Here is an 11,175-nt window from a genome sequence, read left to right as displayed (position 1 = left end):
AATAGTAAAGAACAAAAGAAAAATAGTTGAATGTGGGAGCAGGAATAACATGTTTCTATAAGATATGTAAGAAAAGGAGAAAATAGATCATTGATTTTTATAGAAAGCTCTGAAAGGAATAATAAATGTCAAATAATTTATTGTATTTATTAGTTTAGTATAGGGCACGTACACTCTCCAGAGAAAGGGAGAAAGTGAGAAAATGAAACCACCCCTGGGAGGAGGGGGGATGGCCCTGCCACAATCCTTTCTCCTCCATTCTCCCCTGGAACTTTTGGACACACACACACACCTGGCATATCTTTCAAATCACATAGTCCAGCCCTTGAATTATACAACAAGTCATGTGGGATCCAGCCACCCCAACCACCAGGAGATAAGCTGGCCCCATACTAGCACTCTTTACTCTACTGACTGACAATGATAAAAAATGCCAAATAAGAATTAGTAAATGGATGGCATGGTGGTTAAGGTGCTGAACACTCCCACATGGCTGACCGTGGTTTGAGTCCCAGACCTGGTGGCTTGCTTTCTCACTTTCCCTCTTTCTGTGTCTTTCTCTGGTCAAAGTAAAATAAATGAATGAATAAATAAAACTAAAAAAATAATTTAAAAAAGAATTAGTAAATGGATTGAGAATTTAAGAAACAGATATTTTAAAAATATGTAGTAAACGTTAGCTCCTTGTTAGAAATCTATGTAAGTTTTTCTTTATACGTAGTAGAGTTGTGTAGTCACATGTGCAAGGGATAGATGAGCACCCTCCACAGGTCTGGTTATACTGTAATCCCCTCTTCCAGTCCTCCAGCCCATCAGATCCTGGCACTCACATTCATACTTGATCTGTTACAGGCTACTAGATCAGGGATTCAAACCATAGTTGCCATCTGGGATCCAGCTTTTTGTGAACAGTGCATTGTCGCTATGCCACAGAGCTGGCCTCGAATCTATATTATTGACTTAATAAAGACTTTAACATTTGGAAATGGTGAAAAGCATTGAAAAGGATTCTAATTAAGGATGTTTGTCTTATGGAATATTTAAAAATACGTGAGCTTAATTATGGCAAAAAATATTTCTTTTTCTTTTTTTGATCATAAAAACTTCCTCTTTAATCAAGGCTTTGAACATGGAACAGATTTCTTGAATAAAATGAAAAGTTTCCAATACATTGAAATTTAAACCCAAAAGTCACCATACATAAAACATCCAGCAGGAAAAAAAAAACAAAACAAGTTTACATGATCCCTGGAACAGCCATGGCCTTAGTCTCAGATGCTTCCTCCATCCATCAAACATGTTCTGGAGACAGATGACACGTGGCTCCCAGGGTCACACTTGGTGGCCCATTGATCACTCCTCTAGCTGAGCTCCTGTGGTTTGGGCTCTACTCAAGAAGCAAAGCAATGACCAGCACATCCAAACAGTGTATTGAATATCCTTTAAATATCAAAGTGAGAAACAGGAAGGCGACATAATCAGGTTATCAGAAAGATGTTAGATAGTAAGGACAGCTGTGTAGAGCTGGACACTTGAAAAGGGGCTTGTCGACTTCATTTGTTTGGCTTCTTGGGTAGTGGCCTCCGGAAAAGCAAGATGTGAGGTTCTGGTTCATGGATCATGTAATGGACCCATCCCTGACTCTGCTGAATGCCAAGATTCCTCCATTCAGATTCAGACATCAAATGGGTTTTAGGAACCAGCTTGGCTATGTCCTTGGGCAACATGACATGCCAATACTCGAACTCCTCGTCATCGTATTTGTCTGAATAGTAAATTTGTTTGTGCGACATGACGGCTCTGCTTACGGATCTCCAGTCCAGCTCCGCCAACCTCCAAACAACTCCCAGCAGCACGCCGCAAAAAATATTTCTTTACACCTATTATTATTGACACATAGACCATCAACTGAGTCAAACTGAAGATGAAGCTACTCCTTGCATCCTGAAATAAACTAACTAGTATAGACAACTAATTAGGTTATGGTAATAAAATTAAAACAAACAACAACAAAACACTATAATAAAAGCCTAAAAAGTTAATTTTTGCCTACACTTTAAACCATTTCCTTAGGATTTAGTCATGAAATAAAACTTGACAGGCCATAGAACTTTTTGAACACTGACAAATGGTTTTTCAAAGATTGTTTTGCTTACCATTGAGATTTATTATTTTTGTATAATTTTTATATATTTTGTGAATTTTCTGTTTCTGTTTTGTCTGTGTGGTAGACCCTGTGTTTGACCAACCCTATCCCCATTTGCAATGTGTTTCTCCTTCCCTTTTTTAACTTCACCACAGAGAGAGTAGAAACTAAACTCTGATGTTCCATCCTCCCTTGCTGATAGGAAACAAGTCTTCAGATGTATTCTTCTCCAACTTCTGCCTTCTTTCTGCTTGAATTGCCAGAAGATACAACAGTTACCTTGAAACCAAAAAGAAAGCTGGCTCTGTGGCACAGAAATAATGTACTGCTCAGGAGAAGCTGGATCCTACCAATCATGATTTGAATCCCTGGCCTGGTCGTCCAGAGGCACTCCAGGTACATGTGTGAGTGCCCAAGATTCAACGGACTGGAGGGCTGGAGAAAGGGGATTGCAGCATGACCAGACTCTGAGGGGGATGCATGCACACACGAACTCTGATATGAATAAAGAAAAAAGTAAGGAAACAAACAAAAAGAAAAAAAAAGAATGCATGAACCACAAGTCTATGCAGCCAAGAAAATGGGTGATGTTTGGACCAATATTTCAACCCTGGATTGATTCCCATGGCACTATTGTTACTCAAGTAAAGTGATCCTTTCACCTGTTAAGCCACTGTGGTATGTTTTTCTGTTTCTCATAGCTAATAGAAGTTTGACTCATGCCTATTTTTTCCTATGGAGGATTATGACTTCTTTGATATTGTGGATGGTATTACAGATTTTGTACCTAGCCATCACAGTGAACACGAAGCAGTATCTCATAGTTGAGTTTTTTATTTGGTTGGGTTTTTTGGGTTTTTTTCTAATAGGTTTTTTCCTTAGGACATGTGTGCTAGCTGGGGGTGGGGGTGGGGGGGCGAGTGGGAGAGAGAGACAGAGATAGTTAGATGGAAAAGTGAGAATCATCACCCATGGAGGATGGCCGCACCCCAATCCCTTCTCCTCCATTCTCCTCCCAGGATCTTGGGCATGCACACACATGTACCTGGTGTGATTTTCAAGCCTCTAGATCCAGGACTAGAACCGCGATCGGCCATGTGGGAATCCAGCGACATAACCAGCAGCCACCTGTTGCTGACCTTCTTTAAGGGGGCCGGCATGTGGTATGGTGGTTAAGGCACTGGACTCCCACCTGGCCAACTGTAGTTCGAGTTCCAGACCTAGTGACTTGCTTTCTCACTTTCCCTCTTTTCCCTGGTTATATTAAAATTAATAATAATAAATTAAATTAAATAATCATTTTAAAAGTATAAATTTTGGGGGCTATCAAGTGGAGTAGTGGTTAAGGCACTAGATTCCCACATGGCAGACTATGGTTCAAGTCTCAGACCGAGCAGCTTGAAAATCACACTGGGCACATGTGCATGTGTGCCCAAAATCCCAAGAGGAGACGGGATTGTGGCATGACCATCCTCCCTGGTGTGTGATTTCTCATTTTCCCTTTCTCTGTATCTCTCTGACTCTCTCCTCTCCAGCAAACACATGTGCCTCATGATTAAAACCTTACAAAAAACAATATTTCTGGAAAAATGTCTATTTAAATCCTTTGCCCAGGGGACCAGCAGGTTGCATGGTGGTTAAGGTACTAGACTCCCAGATGGCTAACCACAGTTTGAGTCCTGGACCTGGTGACTTGCTTTCTCACTTTCTCTCTCTCTGGTGTATGTAGGTGCCGTATAGCAAATTTAAAAATAATAAATAAAATTAAATAAATAATTTAAAATAAATAAATAAATCCTTTGCCCACTTTACCTGTTTTCTCTCTCTCTCTCTCTCTCTCTCTCTCTCTCTCTCTCTCTCTCTCTTTTTTTTTTTTTTTTTACTACAGGGTACATGCACTTGCCAGAGACAGTGAGGGAAAATGAGAAAGCTCCCCCAGTGGAGATGGCCATGCCACAATTACTTCTCCATTCTCGTCTCAGGATTTCAGGCACACATGCACACACACCCATTGTATTTTTCAGGCTACTGAGTCTAGGACTTGAACTGCACTATTGGCCATATGGATTCCAACTGCCTTCACCACCACGCTACTGGCTGGCTCTTGGATTATCTGTCTTTTATTGTTGAGTTTGGAGGTTTGGACATATTCTAGGTGCAAGTTTCTCATCAGATGCACTATGCGTGAAAACATTCTTTCATATACTGTGGGCTCTTTTTACTTTCTTGATACTGTCCTCTGAAGCAGAGAGGTTATATTTTTTATTTTTAAAAACTTATGATTTATTTACATTCAATCATTGCATATCTCTATAGTGCATAATACAGTTTTTCAAAGTATGCGTGCAATACATGACAATTAAGTTTTTTGGGGGACCAGCAGATGATGTAATGGTTATGTTGCTGGACTCCCACATAGTTGACTGTGGTTCAAGTCCCATTCCTGGTAGCTAAAACAAGTCGGGTGCATGTATGTTCGTGTCCAAAAATCACAAGAGGAGAATAGAGGAGAAGGCATTGCAGCGTGGTCATCCCTCCTGAGGGGTGATTTCTCACTTTCTGTCACTGTCTCTCTGTGGCAAGCATATGCACCCAAAATCTCTCCAAAAAAAATAATTTTTTATTTTAATGAAGTCTAATTAATCTTTTTTTTTTGTCATTTGTGCTTTTGATGTCTCAGCAAAGAAGGTTTTGCTCAACCCAAGGTTATGAATATTTCATCTTATGTTTTCTCTTAAGAGTTCTATAGTTTTGTTTTGTTTTGTTTTGTTTAAGAGGTTTTTGCTATAGGGGTCGCCAGAAAGACAGAGAGAGACAGAGAGATAGAAAGCAAGAAATCGCCCCTCCAGGGATTGGCCACACCACAATCCCTTCTCCTCCATTCTCCTCTTGGGGTCTTGGGCACACTCGCATACGTGCCCGGTGTGAGTTTAAGTCACTGGGTCCGGGTCTTGAACGGTGGTAGAGTACGTGAGAATGCAGCCACATAGCCATTATACTAGCTGCTGGTCCCAATAGTTCTTCCGTTTTAATTCTTATATTTTTCTGTGATCCATTTTGAGTTAACTTTTATATGTGGTCATTCTTTTGCAAGTGAACAAATATTAGTTGCCCCAGCACCATTCATTGAAAAGACTATTCTTTCTCTATTGAATTGTTTGGACACTCCTGTCAATAATCAACTGACCAGGCCAGACTGTGACCTGGTGGTTAAAGTAACTGGATCTCACATGGCTGACCATATGGTTCAAGTCTCAGAACCAGCACCTTGAGAAACACACAGGACACATGTCAGGACACATGTCAGGACACATGTACTATGTGCCTAAAAACCCAAAAGAAGGGAGAAACGGAGGAGACGGAATTGCCTCCTGACCATTCCCCAGGGGGGCTGGTCACTTTCTAACTTTCCCTCTCTCTGTCTCGCGCTCTCTCTCTCTCTCTACTGCAAGTACATCAAGTGCATGATCCCCATGGAAAAAATGTAAAACAAAATTTTTAAAAAATAAGTTGACCAAAAATGTAACGGTTTATTTCTGGATACTCGATTCTGGTGTACATCTCTGTACCCGTGCTGGTATCTACTATCTTGATTACTGTTGTCCTGTAGTAAGTTCTGAAACTGGTGTATGTGAGGCTTCCAAATTCATTCCCTTTTTTTTTTTTCAAAATTGTTTTAGTTATTCTGGGTCTCTTGTATTTCCACATAAAATTTTAAGATAAGCTTTCTAACTTCTGCAAAAAAAAAAAAATAGGTGCTAGCATTTTGCGAAGGAGTGTGTTGAAGCTGTAGATCAATTTGTGGAGCATCATCATCTCAAAGCATTGTCTTCCAATCTGTGACTGCAACGAGTCTTTTCATTATTCAGACCTTCATCTATTAATTTCAATGATGTTTCATTGTTCCAATATACAAAGCTTATACTTCCTGTGTGAAATTTTCTCCTGGTATGTTATTCTACTTGATCTATTGTTGATGCAATTTTCCTTACTTTATTTTTATATTATTCTCTGATAATAAATAGAAGTAGGGTTGATTTTTATATATAATTAGATCATGTACCCTGCAACTTTATTGAATTCATTTCTTAGCTTAATATAGTCTGGAAGGAGAAATCTGTTAGTATTTCCTATATAAAGATCATGTCACCTGTAAACAAAGATATTTTTAACTGCTTTTTTTATAATCTCAATACCATTTCTTTCTTTTTCTTGCTTAATAGCCCTCGCTAGAACATCCACTGCAGTAAAGAAGTGGCAAGAGCAGATATTCTTGCCCTGTTCCTGATCATAAGGAGATATGAACCTGGGACCTTGCCATATGGGCCTAGCATTACACTGCATTGTGCCACCACTGCACCATTGTCTGGCCCCTTTATTTTTTTAAGTTTTTTTAATTTATTTCTTCCATGACATAGGGAAACAGAGAGAGAGAGAATCAGAGAAAGAGGGTTCCCCAATTGTCCTCATCTACACTCCAATCAGCAGCCTCAATCAACCAGAAACATGGGTGCACGTATGTGCCCTGTGTGCTCCAGGAACCCTCAGAATGTGAACTCAGAATGCAAACCTGTGACCTCCCTGTGTGGCCTGAGTATGAAGGAGCGCCGTGTTACCACCTCACCACTGTGACTGGTCTCTTTCCAGTACTTAGGGTGGAAGATTATGTTATTGTTCGGAAATCTTTCTTATTTTTTAATATAGGTAGTTTACAACTAAAAATTTCCCTTTAAGCACTGTTTTGGTCCATTCTATACATTTTACTATGTTGCATTTTTGTTTTTATTCATCTTGAGTATTTTCATCTTTTTTTTAATTGCCAGAGGGTGTGTGCACTTCCTAGAGACGGAGGGAAAGGAAGAGAGAGAAAGCCCCCCAATGGGGTGCAACTCCATTGCTGTAGCCCCTTCTCCATTTCTCCAGCCTGTCAAGATTTGGGGCACATATGCACATATGCTTAGCATGTTTTTCAAGCCACCAGCTGGGATGTGAATCATGGTCAGCCATGTAGGATTGGTTTGCCTTAACCACTAAACTATGGGTTGGTCCCATCTCAGGAATTTTCTTGTTTTCCTTGGTATTTCTTCTTTGACCCCCTGATTATTTAGGAGTTTGCCATTTAATATCTACACATTTGTAAAATTTCCAAACTTTCTTCTGTTATTGATTTCTAATTTTATTTCACTGTGGATAGAGAATATACTTTGTAAGTTCGTATTTATTTATTTATTTATTTGAGAGAGATTTTTGCTATAAGGCAAGTGTGTTTGCTGGAGAGACAAAGAGAGACAGAAAGCAAAAATCATCCCCCAGTAGGAATGGCCATGCCACAATTCCTTGTCCTCCATTCTCCCCTAGAGACCTTGGGCAGACACGTACACATGCCTGGCGTGAATTTGAACCACCAAGTCCAAGACTCGAACTACGGTCAAATACATGAGAGTCCAGCTATGTAACCACTACGCCATCTGCTGGTCCCAAGATTTTGATCCTCTTCAGTTTATTTAGGTTTGTTCTATGGCCTATAATATAAGGTCTATGTTATAGTACGTTCTATGCATGCTTGAGAAGATTGCATATTATGTTGTTGAGTCTTCTACAGAAGTCTGCCAAGTCCAATCTTTGTACAGTTCCATCAAGTCATCTATTTCCTGTTGATCTTCTATGTAGTTATGCTATTAGTTGTTAAAACTGGAGAATTAAAGCCTCTTTTACTGTTCAATTTTCTGTAACTCGAGCCAGCCGGTGGAACATGATTGGGGTGTTGAACTGCCACAGTTTGAGCCCTGGACCTGCAGGTTGCTCTCTCAATTTCCCTCTCTCTCTCTCTCTCGTTCTCTCTCTGGTGAGTGTACATGTCCTATAGCAAATTAAATAATAATAAAATTAAATAATTATTTTAAAATATTTTTCTATATTTCCGAGTTTTCTCAGTTTTTGCTTCATATACTTTGAGATTCTATTGTTAAATGAACATACACTAATAATTGTTATAACTTTCTGAAAGATTAAACTTTTATTACTATAAAATGTTTCTGTTTATATATAATAACAATTTCTTAAGCTATTTTGTCTTATATATGTGTAGTTACTCCAGATCTCTATTGGTTTCTGCTTGCATGGTATCTTTTTTCATCCTTTTATTTTAGCCTGTTTGTTTCTTTGGACCTAAGGTGTATCTCTTGTAGACAGCATATAGTTTTAACTTTTTTTTTAGAGGTTTTGCCATAAAGTATGTGCACTCGAAATAGAAAGAGACAGAGACAGTGAAAGAGAAAGTGAGAGATCATCCCCCAGGGTGGATGGTCATGGCATAATCCCTTCTCCTCTGTTCTCGCCCTGGGAACTTAGGCATGCACACACACATCCCTAGTGTGATTTTCAAGCCACCAGGTCCGGGAATCGAACCACGGTTGGTCATGTGGGAGTTCAGTCGCATAACCACTACATCACCTGCTATCCCCCAGAATCCATTTTTTAAAGTGACCAAAGTGGGGCCAGCAAGTGATGTGGTGGTCAAGGCAGATTCTCACATGGCCAACCATGGTTTGAGTCTCAGACCTGGTAGCTTGAAAATAATACTGGGCACCTGTGTGTGCATGCTCAAAATCCCAAGAGCAGAATGGAGAAGGGACTGCGACATGGCTTTCCTTTCCTGTGGTGATTTATCACTTTCCCTCTCTTTGTCTCTCTCTGGTAAGTGTGCAGCCCTATGGCAAAAACCTAAGAGGGAGAAAAAGTATTCTGTAAATATTTACCTTCTAGTTAGAGTATTTAATCCATTTATATTTACTGTAATTGAAAATAAGGGAAAACATTCATGCTATTTTCCTATTTGTTTTCTCTGTGTCTTATGTCTTTTTTATTATTCCTTTATTTCCTTCTCTTCCATTCTCCTCAGAATTTTGGGCACGCATGCACACACACCTGCCATGAGTTTCAAGCCACTGGGTCCAGGACTAGAATTGTGGTCAGCCATGTGGGAGTCCCATGCCTTAACCACTACACCACCTGCTGGCTTTGATTCTCACCCATTCTTGTCCAGCTTTAATTATGTTTTCTTTGACTAACACAAAGTAATTGTGAAGCATGGTTTCTCGACACCAGCCCTATTGACGTTGTAGGTGAGAAATAGCCTTGTTGTAGACAATTGTTCATTGTAACACAGCTGGTCTCTACCCATGAGATACTAGCAGTATCCCTCCCCGTTGTGACATATAAAAATGTCTCCAGACATTGCCTGACGTCCCTAGGAAATGAAGGAAAAATCATCCTCAATTGAAATCCACTCCTGCAAAGGAAACCTAAATGTTATGATGCATATAAAATGGTCATACAAACTATGCAACTTAGGAATTACTATGTTTTCAAATGCTGTGTTTTTTGCCAATATGTTAAAATATAAAGAACATAAAGTTTATGAATTTATGTTAGTTTATGTATTTTATTATTGTTTGACTTGAACAGAGTCAGTTTTAATCTCATGATATTTAAAATAATAAAATGCAAATTAAAAACATATGAGAAGAACAAAAACCCCAAGTAACAAATTAGTATAAATGATACTCTCAAAAACTTCTAGGAAAAAAATGAATATAGTTTTGGAAGATTGGACATTCATTTCTCTCTATCTGTCATCTCTTAACTCTGAACGTCAGGTGAAAGTGTTTAATTATGGTGATTTAAGGATAAAAAAGGGTGGCAGCCAGAGAATAAACCATTCATGTCAGCTAGTAGCATGGTGGTTAAGGCAGCTGGATCCCAAGTGTGTGGTTCGAGTCCTAGATCCCGTGTCTTGAAAAACATGCCAGGCACGTGTGTATATGTATCCAAAATCCTGAGAGGAGACTGGAAGAGAAGGGATCGTGCTGTGGCTATCCCCCCAGAGGGTACTTTGTCTCTCTTTTTCACTCTCTCTCTAGCAAGTGTGTGCACTCTATATTAAAAAAAAAAAAAGTAATAAAATAAAATTAACCATTCATATTCCAGAACATACAGTCAGAGATGAGATTTGATATTCATGGTTTCTCAGCCCTAATTTTCAAGGACCACTTTTGGTTTGTGGAATGATTTCCCTTTCATGTCGCTGCCCCTTGACCTGCAGATTTCTCTCTTCTTCCGCGCTCTTCTTCCACCACCTGGACCCCACGCCCCATGTCTCTTCCTACTTCCGGAACTACTCACATTCACATCCCCAGAGCTCCTTGCCTTTGTCCTAATTTCTCTCTCTCTCTCTCTCTTTTTTTTCCTACACCTCCAACTGATTCATTTCTTAAAAGGAATGGATTTTAAGAGAGACAAAAAATGGAGCAGAGAAGTATGGAAGAGAAAATAAATACAAATATAGGCTGTTTTGCCCATTGTTTTATACCAAAGGTTTGAAGATGAGAAGTTCCCTTCGAAGGGCTGAAGCTGTCACTTGCTGGTATTTGGAATTTAGGCAGCAGGCCTTGTTTCCTATGGTCACTGGGCATGTGGCACAGTCTATGCTTTTGGCCAGATTCAGACAGAAGAACGGCCATTTGACTGAAATAGAAGCAGTGGAAGTGTTTGGTTTCATGCCACACAATTACCAAAGTTCCTCCCATAACGTCATGCCGGGGGGCATTGTACATCCTGTCAAATTCCTTGACCGTGCCATGATGTCCTTTTCTGCTATTTTTCTGCAAAAGCAAGGAGTGCACTCCACTGAATCCTGCTGCATCTCTTCTGACACGTCGCACTTCTGATCCAGCCTTTTCATCACATCTGCTTACCCCTAAGAGGCAGGGAGGCTGACTGATGGCTGACTCAGATTTGAAGGGATCTGCCATAGCTACCAAAGCGTTGGCACATCTCTGCCCAGACTTCTTCTTGCCCTCCACTCCAGGCTTCCTCCTCTCCCTAACTCCTTATGTTCTTTTGTCCTTGAGACCACGTGGGAAGCATGGGAAGTGCTAATCAGTCTAATGGTGGCCACATTCATGGGGATAGCTGGGGTCCACACCTAGTTCACACTCTTATCATGGAAATCACTTCATCCTGAGGAG

General features: G+C 39.9%; 1 pseudogene; it reads right to left on the bottom strand.

Moving 5' to 3' along the window:
- Positions 1-1,553: 1,553 nt before the first annotated feature.
- LOC102502933 (cyclin-dependent kinases regulatory subunit 1 pseudogene) lies at positions 1,554-1,797 on the bottom strand (annotated as a pseudogene).
- Positions 1,798-11,175: the final 9,378 nt, after the last annotated feature.

The sequence above is a fragment of the Tupaia chinensis genome, unplaced genomic scaffold, assembly GCF_000334495.1.
Source record: "Tupaia chinensis unplaced genomic scaffold, TupChi_1.0 Scaffold143728_1, whole genome shotgun sequence".
Lineage (NCBI taxonomy): Eukaryota > Metazoa > Chordata > Mammalia > Scandentia > Tupaiidae > Tupaia > Tupaia belangeri.
The sequence above is the reverse complement of the archived record's forward strand: the minus strand, read 5'-3'. Positions and strand labels throughout refer to the sequence as shown.